Source organism: Eleutherodactylus coqui, chromosome 5 (assembly GCF_035609145.1).
Source record: "Eleutherodactylus coqui strain aEleCoq1 chromosome 5, aEleCoq1.hap1, whole genome shotgun sequence".
NCBI lineage: Eukaryota > Metazoa > Chordata > Amphibia > Anura > Eleutherodactylidae > Eleutherodactylus > Eleutherodactylus coqui.
The window spans coordinates 87,211,684-87,233,242 of NC_089841.1; the positions used below are offsets into that span (position 1 = coordinate 87,211,684).

Consider the following 21,559-nt stretch of genomic DNA (forward strand, 5'->3'; position numbering starts at 1 on the left):
ATTAGTCAGATCAGCTTGTTTCCACAACTTGCATTCTACTAGTATAGACAAGTATAGTTTGTGACACTATAAAGTTTGGGTAACAAACTTGACGAAAAATTAATGATATTACAGAAACGCATGAATTCCAAACAAATGCTAACCGGACTAATATGAAAGGGGTAGTCGAAGTCACCTTGGAGTTCCCTATATGGTCGGGGAACAACGTGTACTTGGTAACTCCAAATATTCTTGTAATATAAAGAAGAGTACATTATCCATATGTAGTCGTTTAGTGCTGGTGCCTAATGATGTCATTCAGCAAATGTCTCTTTAGTGCTTCCTAGTTTTAATTAATCCAGGATGAACTTTCAGTACTTCCTCCAGATTATTCCCATGATGACTCTGGAATGCCACATTCTTGCTTAAGAGTCCCATAAGATGTTCTGGGACAGAAAACATAACATCCTTTCTTGGGAATGCAGTCCAAATTCATTACCGATGCATGGTGGTACTGGAGGGGGATGCTCATATGATAATATACAGAGAACAGACCCCCAAATCCTGTATACACACACTGGGCTTACTTGTAATTGTTCCCATGTGGGAAATCAAATTACTTCCAAATCACAATATTTTGCTCAGTATACTTGTAATGGTTTGTGCAATGTGTGCATTTACAGCAGTGGTCATTATGTGACATTCTCGACATAATCGAACCTGGGCATACAAAGTATCCCCCCTTTAATGGAAACTGCAAGAAAAATGATAAGTCCTGGCCGCCTATAGAACAAGCGATCCGCAGTTGTCTAATGAATTTGGGAAGAGAAAGTCATCATGTAAACAGCTTCTACGGGTAAACAATGTGCAGGAAAGCAACAAGAAGCACAATGGTTCTCAGGGGGCTTAAGCAGATTTAAGCGGTAATCGGGCTGCTAATGCAGGTTTTCCACGCTTATTTCAATACCTCCCAGTTAGATTGTTATGTTATGTTCCAAAAACTAACCAGTGGTGGTTTCTCGTGTGCTGTCATTTTTACAGCCTGTTTCTCAGCAACGTTCATATAGATTTCAAGTAGAGATGAGCGAACACCAAAATGTTCGGGTGTTCGTTATTCGGAACGAACTTCCCGTGATGCTCGAGGGTTCGTTTCGAACAACGAACCCCATTGAAGTCAATGGGCGACCAGAACATTTTTGTATTTCGCCGATGCTCGCTAAGGTTTTCATGTGTGAAAATCTGGGCAATTCAACAAAGTGATGGGAATCACACAGAAACGGATAGGGCAGGCGAGGGGCTACATGTTGGGCTGCATCTCAAGTTCACAGGTCCCACTATTAAGCCACAATACCGGCAAGAGTGCCCCCCCCCTCCCAACAACTTTTACTTCTGAAAAGCCCTCATTAGCATGGCATACCTTTGCTAAGCACCACACTACCTCCAACAAAGCACAATCACTGCCTGCATGACACTCCACTGACACTTCTCCTGGGTTACATGCTGCCCAACCGCCCCCCCTCCCCCCCCACAGCGCACACCAAAGTGTCCCTGGGCAGCCTTCAGCTGCCCTCATGCCACACCACGCTCATGTCTATTTAGAATTGCGTCTGCCATGACGAGGGACCGCAGGCACACACTGCAGAGGTTGGCACGGCTAGGCAGCGACCCTCTTTAAAAGTGGCGGAGCGATAGCCCACAATGCTGTACAGAAGCAATGAGAAATAGAATCCTGTGCCACCGCCATCAGGAGCTGCACACGTGGGCATAGCAATGGGGAACCTATGTGCCACACACTATTCATTCTGTCAAGGTGTCTGCATGCCCCAGTCAGACCGGGCTTTTTAATTCATAGACACAGGCAGGTACAACTCCCTATTGTGAAGTCCCTGTCGACCCACAGCATGGGTGGCTCCCTGGAACCCACCGGCGGTATACAGAAATATCCCATTGCAATGCCCAACACAGCTGAGGTAGTAATGTTGTGCTTAACCCTTTCCAATCCAATTTGTATATGGTTTTCCTAGGGGGCTTACTCTTTTTCTGCCGTTATACAACGGCGTTATATGCTGGCTAAAGCCAGTACTGCATGAGCTGACACGTAGGATAGGCTCCGACAGCAGAGAGGCTGGCAATATACAGTAAGAGAACCCCGACGGACGTCTACCAACAACGGAGCTGTACAGCCTTAAACCCTAATGTCTTCACAGGTCACACAGTGGACTGGAAAGGGTTAATGCAGGTGGGTTTCGGCCCACACTGCATGCCCCAGTCAGACTGGGGTTCTTTACAAGTGGACACATGTAGGTTAAACTCCCTGTGGACCCACTGCCTAGGTGGGTGCCAGGAAGCCACCGGCGGTACATAGAAATATCCCATTGCATTGCCCAACACAGCTGAGGTAGTAATGTCGTGCGTAATACAGGTGGGCTTCGGCCCACACTGCATGCCCCAGTCAGACGGGTTCTTTAGAAGTGTACAGATGTATTAAAAACTCAGTGTGCACCTACAGCATGGGTGGCTCCCTGGAACCCACCGGCGGTACATAAAAATATCCCATTGCATTGCCCAACACAGCTGAGGTAACGTCAGCTGTAATGCAGGTGGGCTAAAAATTAATTGGATTACACTGTAGGCGAGGGCCCACAAAAATTGCTGTATCAACAGTACTAATGTACATCCCAAAAATTGGCCATGGCCAGCCAAGAGGGCAGGTGAAACCCATTAATCGCTTTGGTTAATGTGGCTTAAGTGGTAACTAGGCCTGGAGGCAGCCCAGTGTAACGAAAAATTGGTTCAAGTTAAAGTTCCAAGGCTTTTAAGCGCATTGAAACTTATAAAAATTGTTCTGAAAAATTATTTGAGTGAGCCTTGTGGCCCTAAGAAAAATTGCCCGTTCAGCGTGATTACGTGATGTTTCAGGAGGAGGAGCAGGAGGAGGAGGAGGAGGAATATTAGACACAGATTGATGAAGCAGAAATGTCCCCGTTTTGGATGGTGAGAGAGAACGTAGCTTCCATCCGTGGGTGCAGCCTACGTATTGCTTACGTATCGCTGCTGTCCGCTGGTGGAGAACAGAAGTCTGGGGAAATCCAGCCTTTGTTCATCTTGATGAGTGTTAGCCTGTCGGCACTGTCGGTTGACAAGCGGCTACGCTTATCTGTGATGATTCCCCCAGCCGCACTAAACACCCTTTCCGACAAGACGCTAGCCGCAGGACAAGCAAGCACCTCAAGGGCATACAGGGCTAGTTCAGGCCACGTGTCCAGCTTCGACACCCAGTAGTTGTAGGGGGCAGAGGCGTCACCAAGGATGGTCGTGCGATCCGCTACGTACTCCCTCACCATCCTTTTACAGTGCTCCCGCCGACTCAGCCGTGACTGGGGAGCGGTGACACAGTCTTGGTGGAGAGCCATAAAGCTGGCCAGGCCCTTAAAGACTGTTGCACTGCCTGGGATGTACATGCTGCTCGATCTACGCACATCCCCTGCTACCTTGCCCTCGGTACTGCGCCTTCTGCCACTAGCGCTGTCGGCTGGGAATTTTACCATCAGCTTGTCCGCAAGGGTCCTGTGGTATAGCAACACTCTCGAACCCCTTTCCTCTTCGGGAATGAGAGTGGCCAGGTTCTCCTTATACCGTGGATCGAGCAGTGTGTACACCCAGTAATCCGTCGTGGCCAGAATGCGTGCAACGCGAGGGTCACGAGAAAGGCATCCTAACATGAAGTCAGCCATGTGTGCCAGGGTACCAGTACGCAACACATGGCTGTCTTCACTAGGAAGATCACTTTCAGGATCCTCCTCCTCCTCCTCCTCCTCCTCCTCAGGCCATACACGCTGAAAGGGTGACAGGCAATCAGCCGGTGTACCGTCAGCAGCGGCCCAAGCTGTCTCTTCCCCCTCCTCCTCATCCTCCTCATGCTCCTCCTCCTCCTCCTGTACGCGCTGAGAAATAGACAGGAGGGTGCCCTGACTATCCAGCGGCATACTGTCTTCCCCCGCCCCCGTTTCCGAGCGCAAAGCAGCTGCCTTTATGGTTTGCAGGGAATTTCTCAAGATGCATAGCAGAGGAATGGTGACGCTAATGATTGTAGCATCGCCGCTCACCACCTGGGTAGACTCCTCAAAATTACCAAGAACATGGCAGATGTCTGCCAACCAGGCCCACTCTTCTGAAAGGAATTGAGGAGGCTGACTCCCACTGCGCCGCCCATGTTGGAGTTGGTATTCGACTATAGCTCTCCGTTGTTCATAGAGCCTGGCCAACATGTGGAGCGTAGAGTTCCACCGTGTGGGCACGTCGCACAGCAGTCGGTGCACTGGCAGCTTAAAGTGATGTTGCAGGGTGCGCAGGGTGGCAGCGTCCGTGTGGGACTTGCGGAAATGTGCACAGAGCCGGCGCGCCTTTACGAGCAGGTCTGACAAGCGTGGGTAGCTTTTCAGAAAGCGCTGAACCACCAAATTAAAGACGTGGGCCAGGCATGGCACGTGCGTGAGGCTGCCGAGCTGCAGAGCCGCCACCAGGTTACGGCCGTTGTCACACACGACCATGCCCGGTTGGAGGCTCAGCGGCGCAAGCCAGCGGTCGGTCTGCTGTGTCAGACCCTGCAGCAGTTCGTGGGCCGTGTGCCTCTTATCGCCTAAGCTGAGTAGTTTCAGCACGGCCTGCTGACGCTTGCCCACCGCTGTGCTGCCACACCGCGCGACACCGACTGCTGGCGACATGCTGCTGCTAACACATCTTGATTGTGAGACAGAGGAGGAGGAGGAGGAGGAGGGTGCTTTAGTGGAGGAAGCATACACCTCCGCAGATACCAGCACCGAGCTGGGGCCCGCAATTCTGGGGGTGGGTAGGACGTGAGCGGTCCCAGTCTCTGACTCGGTCCCAGCCTCCACTAAATTCACCCAATGTGCCGTCAGGGAGATGTAGTGGCCCTGCCCGCCTGTGCTTGTCCACGTGTCCGTAGTTAAGTGGACCGTGGCAGTAACCGCGTTGGTGAGGGCGCGCACAATGTTGCGGGAGACGTGGTCGTGCAGGGCTGGGACGGCACATCGGGAAAAGTAGTGGCGACTGGGAACTGAGTAGCGCGGGGCCGCCGCCTCCATGATACTTTTGAAGGACTCAGTTTCCACAACCCTATACGGCAGCATCTCAAGGCTGATGAATTTTGCTATGCGGACGGTTAACGTTTGAGCGTGCGGGTGCGTGGCGGCGTACTTGCGCTTGCGCTCGAACACTTGCGCAAGCGACGGCTGAACGGTGCGCTGAACTACACTGCTGGATGGGGCCGAGGACAGCGGAGATGAGGGTGTGGGTGCAGGCCATGAGGCGGTAGTGCCTGTGTCCTGAGAGGGGGGTTGCATCTCAGTGGCAGGTTGGGGCACAGGGGGAGAGGCAGGGGTGCAAACCGGAGGCGGTGAACGGCCTTTGTCCCACCTTGCGGGGTGCTTGGCCATCATATGTCTGCGCATGGTGGTGGTGGTGAGGCTGTTGGTGTTGGCTCCCCGGCTGAGCTTTGCGCGACAAAGGTTGCACACCACTGTTCGTCGGTCGTCAGGCGTCTCTGTGGAAAAACTGCCAGACCTTAGAGCACCTCGGCCTCCGCAGGGTGGCATGGCGCAAGGGGGCGCTTTGGGAAACACTTGGTGGATTATTCGGTCTGGCCCTGCCTCTACCCCTGGCCACTGCACTGCCTCTTGCAACCTGCCCTGCTGATGCCCTTGACTCCCCCTCTGAAGACCTGTCCTCCTGAGTAAGCGTTGCACACCAGGTGGGGTCAGTCACCTCATCGTCCTGCTGCTCTTCCTCCGAATCCTCTGTGCGCTGCTCCCTGGGACTTACTGCCCTTACTACTACCTCACTGCAAGACAACTGTGTCTGATCGTCATCGTCCTCCTCACCCACAGAAAGTTGTTGAGACAGTTGGCGGAAGTCCCCAGCCTCTTCCCCCGGACCCCGGGAGCTTTCGAATGGTTGGGCATCAGTGACGATAAACTCCTCTGGTGGGAGAGGAACCGCTGCTGCCCAATCTAAGCAGGGGCCCGAGAACAGTTCCTGGGAGTGCTCCCGCTCCTGAGCAGGTGTTATTGTAGTGGAGTGAGGAGGCTGGGAGGAAGGAGGAGCAGCAGACAGAGGATTCGGATTGGCAGCAGTGGACGGCGCAGAACTGCGGGTAGACGATAGGTTGCTCGAAGCACTTTCTGCCATCCAGGACAGGACCTGCTCACACTGCTCATTTTCTAATAACCGTCTCCCGCGTGGACCCATTAATTGGGCGATGAATGTGGGGACACCAGAAACGTGCCTCTCTCCTAATCGCGCAGCAGTCGGCTGCGACACACCTGGATCAGGAGCTTGGCCTGTGCCCACACCCTGACTTGGCCCTCCGCGTCCTCGGCCGCGTCCACGTCCTCTAGGCCTACCCCTACCCCTCAGCATGCTGTATTACCAGTGATTTGATTTCACAGGCAGGAAATAAATTGGCGCAAGACTGCAGGCCAAATATAATTTTTGCCCTTTTTGGAAAACGAAAGGCCCCACTGCCTCTAGTGAATGAATTATCTAAGTTTAATAACTGTGCTGTGTCCCTGCTTATGTGTCACAGAACGTGAGGGTAGCAGAGTTATTATAACTCTGGCAGAGCAGGTATTTTTTTTCCCAATTAAGGAAAGCAAATGGCGAAGCCAGCAGTAAAGCGTAGCTGGGTGCGTATGATTTAGCACTATTCTTCACGCAGCTCACACGTCTCCACCGCCCGTAAGGACGGACAGAGGCTGGACAAATAGATTTGTTTTCACTTGTTTTTCCACCAAAAGGCAGCACTGCGTATATTCTATGAACATGAGAAGTTTAATAACTGTGCTGTGTCCCTGCTTATGTGTCACAGAACGTGAGGGTAGCAGAGTTATTATAACTCTGGCAGAGCAGGTATTTTTTTTCCCAATTAAGGAAAGCAAATGGCGAAGCCAGCAGTAAAGCGTAGCTGGGTGCGTATGATTTAGCACTGTTCTTCACGCAGCTCACACGTCTCCACCGCCCGTAAGGACGGACAGAGGCTGGACAAATAGATTTGTTTTCACTTGTTTTTCCACCAAAAGGCAGCACTGCGTATATTCTATGAATAATAACTGTGTTGTGGCCCTGCCTATACAATTCTTTCCCTGCAGTATCAATGGAGGGTGGAATGCTCTGCAGAGGCGATTTTGAGAAGCCCAAAAAAAATGCAGTACAGCTAACAGCAGCCTGGACAGTACTGCACACGGATAAATATGGCCCTAGAAAGGACCGTTGAGGTTCTTGAAGGCTACACTCACTCCTAACACTCTCCCTGCCTATGCAGCACTTCTGTCCCTAATGCCAGGTGCAACGGTCTGCAGAGGCGATTTTGAGAAGAAAAAAAATGCCACTGCTAACAGCAGCCAACACACAGCTATCAGTGGCCCTAATAAGGACCTTTGGGGGGTCTTGAAGCCTACACTAACTCCTAACACTCTCCCTACAGCAGCTCCGGTATAAACAGCACTGTCCCTCATCTAACTCACCAGGCATCTGAGGCGAGCCGCGGGAGGGGCCGACTTTTATATTAGGCGAACACCTGATCTCGCCAGCCACTCACTGCAGGGGGGTGGTATAGGGCTTGAACGTCACAGGGGGAAGTTGTAATGCCTTCCCTGTCTTTCAATTGGCCAGAAAAGCGCGCTAACGTCTCAGGGAAGGAAGTGAAAGTAACCAGAACACCGCATGGTGTTCGTTACGAATAACGAACATCCCGAACACCCTAATATTCGCACGAATATCAAGCTCGGACGAACGCGTTCGCTCATCTCTAATTTCAAGGCTAGATTTCAATTCAATTTAATTTGGTGTGTGCAAAATCAATAGACTTTAAGAAAAATGCTCTACAGTTTTATGACAAATATGACAAAACATGTATTTTAGCATTGGCTGTACGATACTGCTCAGAGTCGTAGCTTGCAGGGGGCACTGGCCCCAAACCCATTACATGGTGGGGCCCATGCTTGCCAACTTTCCTGAAACATTTGGCAATGTCATGTAAAAAGGAGACCTCATGAACTCTAATTTGTCAAATCTTCTATTTGATGCCGAAATCTCCCAAAAGGGAGCAACATGGATGAGCTGAAGTTGGAGGTGCGGAGCTCCAATGGCATGCTCTGAATTTGATACATCTTCAGACTGCCTGCTCGACACTTACGCTCTCCAAATATTGGACAGCGTTGGTAAATGTGAGCCAGGGTTTTCTGCAAGCATCCAAGTTTAGTCGTTCAGTTTGCAATCAGTCCAATATAAATGCTGAGGTTGATTATTTCACAATTAGTGTAAACACTGTGTTTTCTTGGTTTTACGTGTAGTAATTGGTGTTTTTATCTCTAGCAATGAAAAAATATTTGGCTCCTGAATTTTTAAACTTTAGAGTCAAAGGTGACCAAGTAATTTGTTTTCTTTAAGTTTGGAGCCTTGAGGTGGTTCTAGAGTGTTTTCTTCCTCCTTTGGGAATAGCTACTATTCTTAAAGGTATAGATGCACTCAATTCATGTGAACCAATATTCTGAAATGTGTAAATGGATCTCACTTGGAGACAGATATAAAATTGGATTTGAAACACTGCATAGAATGCAATAGTGAGGGTGATGATGAGCTTCATCCATTCAGCACCAACCTAAAGTGACTACATGGGACAACTATTGTCATTTGATAGAACAAATGTAAGTGACAGCTGTTTTGTATGAAAATGGTCCCCAACCAGGTCACTGGTTGATTGTCTGGTGTAAACGGGTAATCTTTCTCTTTTAACGACTAGCCAACAACTTTGCAAAAAGGTGTGCGCTTGTTTGACATATGCCTCCCTTTAAATACTGATTGGTCCTTACTCGGAAATGCACAAATACGTGAAATAGATCCTCGACAGAAGTTCCTGCTGTTTTTCAAAAGAACACTGGCTGCCATGGTTGGTTTGGCCTTCAATCGACCATTTGGTGCGGCTTCTTGCAGCAGGAAATGTTCACCTGAGGACTGCTTGCATGTATTTACAGTTATCAGGACAACGCCTCTGCCAGGGGTGTATAACAGTATTTACACGTGTGAATACACAAAATAGGAATCACCTGGTGTAAACGTCACAACCTGGAAAAGTTGGCTGTTACACCTTGGGTCCAAGTGAGCGAGAAAAGAGGGGCTGGTGATGGAGGTGACAGTCTCGGGGACATCCAAAGGAGAAAAAAAGCACAGAGATTCTGAGAGCCAATATCTCGGACAAGAACAAAATGTAGCGGTTATAGAAAATGTTTTTGTGCGCTCAGGGTTTCAGATTCGCTAGTATTGTGATATTAAGTGACACTTGGGAGAAGAGGGTCTGCTTGGAACCCCTCAAAGTCCAAGGTGACAAGATAGTGTGAACTGATGGAGGAATCCAGTCCAATAAGGATTTTGATTCCCTTCCTCTGGATCAACAAGAGAGGGTGGAAATAGGCTGAACTAGATGGACATTGTCTCCCATCAGCCTAACATACTATGTTAACTATAAGGTTAAATTTTTTTCATATAAACAAGCCACACTGTTACAAACACATGGACATGAGAAGTGGGGTGCAACGTGTTTCAGAGCCTACAATAGCTCCTCTCTCAAGCACAGATCTGATAACTGCATGCCCAGCGCATCCTTCTCATCCTCCCATTGTGTCCCCGTCACATCTCTAACCCCCAGGAATATGGAACTGTTCAGTTCTCAGTCAGGGCCTCCTGTTTCCCCGATTCACACACCCACACGGTCTGGTCATTGGGGGGCGTCTCCCCGCTGCAGTGATTCCTCCTTACACCAGGCGGAGCGTCGTCCTCTGGGGTTTTTGCAGCAACATCTCTACTTTTGTAAGACCTGTTTTAAAATTCTTTGTTTTCGCTGGAGCCTTGGAATCTAAACTGGTTGAGGGGAAACTGATGGGTCTTGACTGGCTGTTCTACTTCATGTGCTTTGAGTATAATGATTGCCATGTAATCTGTGGTGTATTATATGCCCTCTTGTTACTGGTATTGGGTGGTAGATCGCACAACTGCATGTTCACTGTTTTCCGTAAAACAGTTTCCGAGAAAGTTATTGGAGCTGACATGTGTGGTCTTCAGTCTCCTTTAGAAAGTTAATTATAGATGTTCAATGTTCAGGTCCCTGTGATTGAGATTAGGAGATTATCTGGTGTTATCTGTCCTTTCTTCCACTTTGTCCTTGGCTTTAAGTCCAGACATGTAAAGTCATGGGGGCAGTTGGATGTGTAGTGATACTGTCTCATCCTGCTATATACCAGCGGCTGCATGCAGTCGTATACATGCCAGATCTCTAGTAGCAATGTTACTCTGTGTATTGGTTGGTGCAATAATCTCTACTGGACCTTATCCGACTCATAACCTCTGAAAACCTCTTAAACACAAAGAAGGTTATTAAACAGCAAATTATTTTCTCAACACTAAAACCACGTGGAGTCCTGGGCAAAAACCTATGGTTAAAGGAAGTTTTATCTGCGAGCGGTGCGGGGTTTTAATAGCGCATTTTTCATTGCTAGCAAAAGCCATTTATACATTCATAAAATGTGTAAAATTAAAATAAAACGTTCAATATGTTTTAGGCTGCCCTCTTATGTGGATGTTCCTTCATATATTAGGCACATCTCTGCTCCTCCATGCACCCACACAAAAATCTACACCTGTTAAGGGCTGGCTGAGATACCTGGCATAATCTACGCCAACTTCTTGAGTAATGTATACATATGTTGGTTTGGGGCGGCCACACTCCTCCCTGATGGCATAGTCTGAATTGGCTGTTGTCTGAGTTTAGTCTCAATTGGAGCAACAGAGGCCTTTCGCTAACCCTGTATTTGTCTGCGCATATGGGGTGTATGTACCAAAGTTAGACTATGTGACTGCTATAGGGGCCCTTGGAGAAAGGGGTCCCAGCTCTGATTGCACCATTGCTTTTTCTATTGGGTATAGAGGACCTACGCAGGACTTTTTTCAAAGATGAACTGCATTGTTCGCAAACAAGGAGGTAGAGAATTGGCGCAAGGGGCATGGAATGAGACCTAAACACCGAGCCCTTCTGCCCTGGATTAAAAAACCAGACACCACAATGTGAGGTCCATTTAAGTCCTTGCTATGGGGCCACATCTCTTCTATGTACGCCTCTGCCTACACATATTCTGTCCTATGGATGCGGCCACAATTGAAACTAGTGGAGAATTGGGTTTAGTATTCTGTTTCTGTGAATCAACTGTTTTACAACTGGTTCAGGAGAACCTGCTGCTTTCCAGACCTACAGCCACTGATATGCGGAAGCCCTCATACACATAAGATCATCGCTTGATCGCATTAATATCTGTATGCGTAGACATCTTTTCTTTCGTGTATATGGTCAATTTAAATCGTCAACACCTGATGGCAGCAATTACTGTTCCCATAGTGTTGTCATCTAGCTTTCCACAGGTCCTAAATGGTATAGAAATCTAGAGCCTCGTGTGGTACAGAGTGTTAAGGCAGCAGTATGCAGTCTAAGTTCTCGCTCACAACCTGAAGGTTGTAAGTTCAAACCCTGCCTGGTTCAGGTAGCCAGCTCAAAGTTGACTCAGCCTTCCATCCTTCTGAGGTTGGTAAAATGAGTACCGAGCCTGGTGGGTGATAATAAATAAATTACCTGAAAGCGCTGCGGAATGAGCTGCCGTTATACAAAAGACAAGATTTATTTTTTACTTATTTACATTGTCCTTCCACTTCCTGCTATTATGAATAGCAGTACTTGTACTAAGTAGTTTTATTATTTCTACAGCCTTGAATTTCTATTTCTTAAAGCTTCTGAAGTTGCCCACCTCCCTTTCCTCCAGAAAAAAAAAAACGACATTTGTAAAGGCGCACAGAGAAATACCTGAGGCACTGCTTAGAGCTTTATGGTACTGTAGGAGCGGAGCTACAGCTACTGAGCGTAGTTCATGTGAAGCGCTGCTGGGTGTGATTTACGAGCTGCTACTCCAGCATTAGTTGGGTATTCTGTATATTAAGCCTGCTCTTGGATGCCATACACTGACCATTTCAGCTATTTCCTTATAGAAACCTCTATATTTAATTTCCCTGCTCTTGTGGTCAGCCATGCAGGTTTCTTTGTTGCAGAGGAGAAAGATTTGACATGGTAAATGCTTTTTTAGGGCTTACTTTGTATCTGCTTAGTGAGGTAAAATGTGGCTGCGCTACCACAATATGGTTTTTCAAAGAACTATACCCAATTAACCACTGGGGCTTTAGGGTAATCTGAGTTTGCAGTGTAGGGGGTGTCAGATGTTGCAGCTAAACTGCGTGAAACTGGTCTAAAGTTTCTAGGTAGTAGTGTAACTTCTTACCACTTTTCTTACCATTGAGTGTGAACCAAACACCCTTTAAGTGGTTCAAAAATTCTGTTTGGATTAATTTCTTTATATATGATATACACGCAGAAGTAAATGAGAGCATTCTGTTTACCTGCAGTCACCACTAGAGGGAGCTAAGTAGTTTACCATAGTCCGTATTATTGAGCTCCCTGTAGTGGTCACTGCAGGGAGCCAGTATTTTTCATAAATGCTGCTGTACATCTATGTAAGGAATTTCGAGCTATTCATTAGGAAAATAGAGCGTCAATTGCTATAAAGATATTAATCCTAAAAATGATATGATATATGTTAAAGATGGGATATTTGTTGTAAAACAAATTTCCCCCATTTCCTTACCTATATAAACTGCTGGCTTCTATATCTGGTTTATCTTAAAGGAAACTGTCAGCATGAACTTGCTTCCAGTCTGCCAGCAGCACCTTATAAAGCAGGAGGAGCCGAGCAGATTGATTATATAGTTTTGTGGGAAAAGGTTCAGTATAACTTGCATTTTATTCATTTACATCTTTGTTCATTCTGAGCTTAGAGGTTCAATGGGCGGTTCTATCAGTGATTGACAGATTTCCCTGTTTTCCCATATATAGGTAACTATTAGAGATGAGCGAGTATACTTGCTAAGGCATATTACTCGAGCGAGTAGTGCCTTAGCCGAGTATCTTCCCGCTCGTTTCTAAAGATTCGGGGGCCGGCGCGGGTGACAGGTGAGTTGCGGCGGGAGAGAGATCTCTTCTCTGTTCCTCCCCGCTGCTCCCCGCCCCTTGAATCTTAAGGCCGCCTGCAGACGAGCGGAAATCCCGCGGCGGGATTTCCGCCGCTCAAAGTCTGCATAGGATTGCATTAACAAACGCAATCCTATGCAGACGGCCGCGGTTTGGCCGCGCGAAATGTCGCGTGGCAAACAAACCGCGGCATGACCTATATTTGTGCGGGGCTCGCAGAGCCTTTCACAGAAACGTCACTCACGCAGCCGGCGGCTCCGGTCTGCGCATGCGCTGGCTGCCCGGCAGCCGGCACATGAGAGAGCCGGGGCCGCCGGGCGCAGGTGAGTACGCGCTCATCCTTGCAGGCACTCGGGTCGGGCCCCGCGGCGAGAATTCTCACCGCCGGATCCGACCCGCTCGTCTGCAGGCGACCTTAGAGACGAGCGGGAAGATACTCGGCTAAGGCACTACTCGCTTGAGTAATGTGCCTTAGCGAGTATACTCGCTCATCTCTAATAATGATCATTCTTTGATAGGACTGTTCAATGGAAGTCTAAGCTCTGAAAGAGTGGGGATGTACAGTACTGTGCAAAAGTTTTAGGCAGATGTGGAAAAAACACCACAAAGTAACAATGCTTTCAAAAACAGAAGTTTTCTTTTTGTCAAGTGAATGAAGAAGAAAAACCTAAATCAAATCAATATTTGGTGTGAAAAACTTTGCCTTCATAGCAGCATCAATTTTTCTAGGTACACTTGTATGCATTTTCTGAAGTTGTTAACACACATGCCCGCTGCAGTCAGTAGGAGGCCCGACATGGAGCGTCATCAGTGGCATCCAATAAACTAGCTGGGGCTTCTACATTAGAAGCGCACATGACCATTTTCAGGACATCACTGGGTCTTCTCGCCTGGTATTGATATGGGTCAGATGCCGTTGCACCAGAGCATCAAAATGGTGCTCCAGTGGCATGGCGAGTACATTGCTAAAATAGTTTTGGGCAATAGGGCCCAAAACTATATAAAAAATAAATTAATTAATAACTCTGACAACCCTTCAACTTCTACTTCCTGACAAGGGAAAGCACTAATCTTGTAATCTACTTGGTTATATCAGATCAGAGAAAAAAAAGCATGTGTGACCTCTAATTTTCTATGGCTGGAGGTGCATGATGCTGATCACGAGCACCAACTAATTTACCTAAGTCATTTATTCTATAAATGGGAAAAAAAAATAAAGTACATCTCGTGTTAATTATCCCTGCACATATATGTAACGAACACCCACACTAGATACACAATGACTCGTTTTCTGAAATCCTTCCCTGTCAAATAACACCTTGCAGCCAAGCTGGAGCAATGAATTGTGCTCACTTGACCATTATAAGGACATATGTCAGTGGCTGCGGATAAAACCTCTCCGGAGAGGTGACCCATGCGCTACACATTTTCCGGATGCTTTACTTCTAGACTACATAGTAATTTCTTCTTGATGGACTAAAAAGTGCAGCCGTGATGTCCTAGAAAGGTGATCTCTCTGTATGGACATAGGCGCTTTGCTATGTGCTAAATGTAGGTCTAACATTTAAATATAAAGTGCATTCTTCAGCAGGGAATGAAAGCGATCTGGCATGTACCCAAGGCAGTTACAGGGCACACACAAGGTCCCAGCGGGTGTCGCTGGCACCTGCTCCCTCCCCGTGCTATGTACGCTTGCATTTCTTTGATTAACAAGTTATTATTTCATTTTGTTTATGGATGAAAAGCTTATGGGTAAGGAGAGGGAGAATACTTAAAATTCATTCCGTGGTCACACTGAATTGCAATAAGATGAGAATGAGCACTGAGAACAAGCGGAGACAGACTGTGAAATTGCATGCGATTGAAATCATTCTTGGCTTCTCATTGGCTACAATAAAGATTAAGTTATCTCCCAGCCTATGCTTTTCTCTTTTTTTGGCTTTTTCTTTTTTTATTAAACCAATACACATAGTCCAAAAAAGAAAGAGAAAACAAAGGTCATTTACCATCCACAGCCTCAGTGCGGTTCCCTCGCAGGATGTACTTAAAAAGCAGAGTGTAAGAATTAACTTCGCTGTATTGCAAGACATGGAAATGTGCACGCTTCTAAGGGACAATGCATGGCTTAGGAATACTGAGGAAGAAAGTAGTACATGCCAAGGGCAAGCGGGCACAGCATGGGAGCTTCAGATGTTGGAGGCATAGTAGAGAAGACGGGGCCCTTCTCACAGCATAAGCGCCAGGCTGTGCAGCTTCGGAAATGCTGCCGTTCGCTTCATACAAAATTATAGATATGCTGTATTAATTCCACTACGACTATGTTACTAGGTTAGTGGTGGGTATAGGAGGGAGGAAGGGCAATCTTAACTGCTATGGTTTGTTAACCAGCTGGAATATACGGTGGTGCCTTGACATACCAGTTTAATCCATTCAGAGATGGAGCTTGTAAGCCAAAAAACTCGCACTTTTACCCATTGAAATGCATTGAAACGCCATTATTGCGTTCCAATGCATTTCAATAAGGAAACTTACTGCCAGTAAAAAATAAAAAATCAATACTCGCCTACTGCTGGCCTTCCCTGATGATCAACGGCACTGCTGCAGGCTGTCGGTCCCTCCTCCATGCCAACAGAGCATTGCTTTCTGGATGCGGGGCTTGAACGTCCCGCCTTCAGCAAGCTAATGCTCTGATTGGCTGGCACGGCGCTGAGTTAACCAATGAAAGCCGACACTGGTTTAACCAATCACAGCCATTCAATAATATAGATTAGCTGCTATTGGTTTACCCAGCGCCAGCTTTCATAAGCTGACGCGGCGCTGAGTTAACCAATCAGAGCTTAGCTTGCTGGAGGCGGGGCATTCAAGCCCCACCTCCAGAAAGCAATGCTCTGTGTTGGCGTGGAGAAGGTAGCAACAGCATGCAGCAGCGCCGCAGACCATCGTGAGGACGAAACGCTGGCGACAAGTTGAGTATAGACCTTCCCCCTGAGCCTCGGATGGGGGGAAGGCGGGGGGGGGGGGGGGAGAGGGGGGGAGGGGGAGAGCCTGCTTGCAAGTCAAAAAACTCACAAACTATGGCACTCGCATCCCGAGGTACTACTGTACTTTGAAGATGCCCGTGTGTCAAATACCACCAGGCTTAACTGAGGAACAAAAACGGACAACACTTCTGCACTTTGGTAAAGCCTTGAAGCCCAATAGCCACTACTATAATATGTGATTTTGAAGTGCGAACTTTCAAGGGGTTTAACAAAAATCTTGGATTAATTGTTTAGGAATTACAGCCAAGTTCCAGATGGCTACTAACATGGTTGGCAATGCAACCAGCAATTTGTAAATGGCAACAAGAATTTTCAATCTTGTCGCCATATGCGACCAACCCAACTCTGCTGCGCAGCGTCATCTCTCTCATGCAGTGTAGGATTGGATCTGCATCTAGTGGGACATTCTTATTGCCTCACCCCGATGCACGCGGTTCCTCTATCTGGAGACTCTGGTCTACCGAGATTCTGCCGACTAGTTTGTCACTGATGACTGCCTAAAAGTGTGTAACGTGAGCCGCTGTATTATTTCATGGGGGTTGTTGAGATGGGTGGCTTGGCTCCTGTTACTGCTGTGACGTGGGCGCCAGGCTCCGGTGAATGGCGATAGGAGTGAGGAAGCCTCTGCCTGTGTCTGTACCTAGGTGTGGGGGAGGGGCCTCTGCTAGTCACTGACTTGTACCAGGGTGGGGGAGCAGGAACCTCTGCTACTGATTGTATATAGCTGGGTAGGGGAAGGGGGCTCTGTTACTAATATGTACCACGGGAAGGAGGGGTAAACTCTGCATTTGATTCTGTATACCTGGAGGGGGAGCCCTTACCTCTGAAAATTCTACTAGATAGTATGTTGGCAGTTTAATAATAGTTACATTTTTGTAGGTAGAAGGGCAGCGGTATATGTTCTTGCAAATAAAGGACAGTATTAAAGTCTAGCCTAGCTTTTATAACTTATATTGGTTGTAGAAAATGAGAAATCAGATGGAGGATGCCGATATTGCACACAGTTAAATCTTATTTATTGTAAAGTTTTATCATATATATATATTTAAATTTGCAGTCTAAACATTTTGTTTGGTCCCTAAATTTTTCAGGTTAGGAGCCAATGTCCCCTAGGTAACTCTATTTATTTTTCATGATGAGTTAGGCTGCCTGCACACGAACAGATTTAAATTGCAGAATCAGCAATCGGCACCCCCCTGACAATCTGCTAATATTTCCCATTGGAAGGCATTAATTTCTGCAGATTCAAGTAGATGTGCGAATGTGAATTGTTTTTTTTGTTTGTTTGTTTTGTTAGTTTTTAGGGTTTTTTTCCACAGCAGAAAAAAATTCACAACATGCTCTTTTTTAGCACTGATTCCACATGGACAGACTCCATTGATCTCTATGGGAGCATTCGGATTACATTGCAGATGGGCGTGGATGTGTAGGTAGATAGTTCGCAGGTTGTTAGACCACATAAAATGAATGAAAGGAAGCAGGAATTCAGGAAAAAGTGCAGAACTGTTTTTTTTGTTTTGTTTGTTTGTTTTTTCAGAGAAGAACACACCATTGTCCATTGCAGTAGCCAGGGTATTGTATATGGACAGGTTCATTGGCCTCCCAAGCCCAGAGAGCAGCATTCCATTCTAAGCTCTCACTACCACAAAAGCACAAGGGAATGTCATCTGGGCCTTAACCTTTTGCATAGAAGGGGTTTTCCAGCGAGTTGGGCATCTTTCTGATGTAATCACCTTGCATCAGTGCGGAAAAACAATCGCATCCGCAAACTCTCAATTTGTTTCCGCAATGGAAAGCCGACCCGTTTGTGTGCAGGCGGCCTTAAGGAGACAAAAGGTCTGGAGTTAACTCCAAGTGTTAAGTTTGTACTTGATATTTAGCTGTTCATGGGAACTCTCAATGTGTGGTCCAAAAAAGTGTGAATGCAAGTGAAGGCAGCCATTAGGATGAAAACCTAAATCTATCAGAGAGCGCAAGAACTTCAGGAGTGGCCAATTAAATAATTTGCTATATTCATTCAGAAACCTCCAAAAGGCCTAGTAGAGGGAAAACGACGACATAGGAAAAACTACTTTACAATATCTAGCTAAGTCAAAAAAACTTTCAAGGAGGTACAGCGACATAAAATTGGCAAGGTCGACGCTCGTAAGATGCCTTCATGAATGTAAATACTGAAGGGTTATCACAAGATGTGTTAACCACTGGTAACAATCCAAAACATAAATGCCAGATAAAACTTCCCTAGAAATTATCTAAACCATCCACCCAGTCCTGGAATTTAGTTATTTTTTTGGACAGATGAAACCATCTGAACGTGTACCAACCAGAATAATAGAAGGAAAAGTGCATGAAGAATTAAAGAAAGGGCTCATGGTCCGAAGCAGCGCATCATCTATCACACGTAGTGTAAGTATGGTATGGTATGGGCATGTATGGTGCCAATGGAACTAGATCACTGGTGTTTATTGATGTGACTGTGGGTGGATGGAGCAAGACGAATTCTGAAGTGTATCAAGCTATACTTCTTATGCTCAGAATTGGTCAAATACTACAAAACTGATAGCACTGTGTAGATGGATAATGACTCAAAATGTAATGTGAAAGCAGCCCTCGAGCTTCTTGGAAAGAAATGAAATATTCTTCAAGGGACGATTTGGTCACCTAACTAACCTCAACCTGATTGAGCTTTTCACTTATGGAAGACCAGACTGGAACAGCCACTGAAAGCAGCTGCAGAAAAGGCCTTGGAGAGCATCTCAGCATTTGATAACATCCATGTGTTCCAGACTTCAGGCGGTAATTGGCTGCTATGTATTAGTGCCCAAGTATTAAAAAAAATCCTTCTAATTGTTCATCCAGTTGCATTTGAAGCTTTGAAAATAGAAGGGTTCTTCACAGATTTGTCTACATAGCCACTACATGTCCTGTATTTCAATGTGGCATCGCTACTGTACAGTATATAACATGACTGTGCGGTAAGGAAAACGTTTCGCACTAGTACTATAGGACACATTTCTGTTGTGGTGAGGAGGTATGCTAAGCCATCAGAGACATCATCAATAGTTTAGTTACATTTGTCAGCAATAGCACAGCATGTAGCACTATTCTTGACATCAAAGTCAGACACCACAACAGCATCGCCATGGACCCAATTATAACAGGTCTATGCGGTGATACTAGGGTCTGTTATACACTGGATTGGATGCAGCTTTGTGGCTTCCATTATGAATAGAAGCCACAATGCATATAGGAACAGAGCCTTATGGTGGTCTGGTGGAGGCCTGCTCTGAAAGCGCTGCTGTGAAATCTTTCTGCTATGTAGTGCTGTTCTGTAATTGCTAATTCCTGTGTGATTCTCTTGTGTGGGCACGATTACTCTGAAAGCTTATTACAGGATGTAACTGCTCTGAATGATAACTGAATTGTGCATTTCATGTCCTAAACTGAAGAGCTTTTATCATTTTATTTGCACCTTTAACATGTACATGTCAAGTGCAGCTTCATACCAAAAAGAAAGGGGGGTTTACTAAGCCAAGGACCGCACCAGATTAGTTACGCCACGTTAATAAATTTAACACTGTTTGCTCTATTTTCGCAGACTCAAAAATTCATGCATACTATGATAGCGCGCTTACTTTTTTTTTAGCAGGAGTTCAAAACCAATTAGCGTATACCCCACTTCTGCATTATTTTTCTTCATCTGACCTCCAATTGTCAATGTCTGGCCTTCCATTGATAATCTTATTACCATCTGCATGGTGGACAGGTATGTCGGACTGCCCAGAATATCTATAGGTGGGCTCTTGGTCTATTACGTCTATAGACAATCACGTTAACAATGGCACAGAGAGAAAATGTTGAACAGCAAGGTATTGATATTATATTACAATAAAAGGGTTTTGTGAGTTAGTGTGCCTGTTCATTCCCCAAAAAAGAATGAACAGGCACTTGCGATCGAGATATCGCAGCGTTTCTTAATGTGACTGTCAATAGAACATTCTAATGTTAAAAACGCATCGCAAAAAAATCGCAAGTTTGTGCGATGCGTTTTTTACATTAGAAAGTCCTATTGACATTCGCGTTAAAAAAAAACGCAGCGATATCGTGATCACAAGTGTGCAGGAGCCCTTAAGGTGAACCTACTTTTTCAGACTAAGCTGCTGTGTGCAGGTAGGTGACGAATAACACTATTTCTGGCCAATATTTGACCTGTATCCTGCATTTTCCCCTATTTTTCTCCTATGCAAGCTGTATATCTAGTTCTGTCAAAACGGGTGGCAGGAGCCTGACTGCTGTACTGGGGCACAGGGAATTTCAAGTTCTGCTCCCTGTCTGTAATACATGCAGACATAACCTTATCATTTAGGACGGTGTACAGCAGTACTTAACAATGCAAATGTAAAGAAATAGCAGTAAATGACTCACCATTACCCCCAACAGGACATTCTGTGTGCAAGTCTCTCCCTTCTCCTCCTCCTCCCCTCTGTTCTCATAGACCTCAATGATCAGGATGACTCAACCCTTTCCTCCGCTTCCCATTCTGCCATCCTGCTGTCTCCAGTAGCATACTTGACAGCAGGCAGTAGACAGCTAGTGAGGAGGAAAAAGATTCCCAGTGGCCAGCAGTTTAGAGGGATTTTTCAGCACAAAGATGTTATTTTAGGTAAAAGTTTATCACACTGGCTATTAGTTTTTAAACTACTTGTGCTTATATAAGTGACCATTTAAAGGACTTGTCCAACTTACTATTTTTCTCTTTATCTAAAGAGGCTCACAGAGGTAAAAATAGCAAAGAAGCTGATATTCGCCTCTGCCGGCTTCCTGAGGTGTCCTGTGTTGTCACTCCTGGTCTCCTCCCTGACATACTTATTAGCTGCAGCAGCTTGTGCACGGGACACCACAGGCTGCTGCAGCCAATGATATAGCTCAGCATCCCTTTATCGGCTAATGTTTGAAAATGCACATTTTCTTTAGTCATGCTTCCTACGTGGATGCAACTTGCTAAAGGTCCTCTTTAGCTTTGAGCTAACAGCACAGAGTTAATCAGATGTCGTCTTGCAGATTGCCTCCCACTAATAATGTTTAATTAAAACACAGAGAAAGGACCTCCATCTCCCTCTCCTGTGTGTGTTACTGTCCCCCCATCACCCCACTGTGGTACCAACAAACCGCAATGGCCAGGTATTGCAGCACCAGATCACACAGAATGATTCAAGACAAATATGGGTTACATCCTGTAATGACAGTGTCACTTATTCAAAGGACCTGCTGACAGACCGTAGAAGTCATCCATCATACCAGAGCTACCGAAACATCGCAAATTGTTATTCTCCTATTGAATTGTGAATTCTTGTTGCTTTTCTTGTTACATTGTTGTGCTTTGGGGTTTAAACTGTTTGATTTA

General features: G+C 46.3%; 1 protein-coding gene across 2 annotated transcripts in view; it reads left to right on the top strand.

Annotated features, from left to right (window-relative positions):
• The window catches only part of MAST4 (microtubule associated serine/threonine kinase family member 4), a 513,577-nt gene that overhangs the window by 207,111 nt on the left and 284,907 nt on the right, over window positions 1-21,559 (top strand). The gene's annotated exons all lie outside the window — the stretch shown is intronic.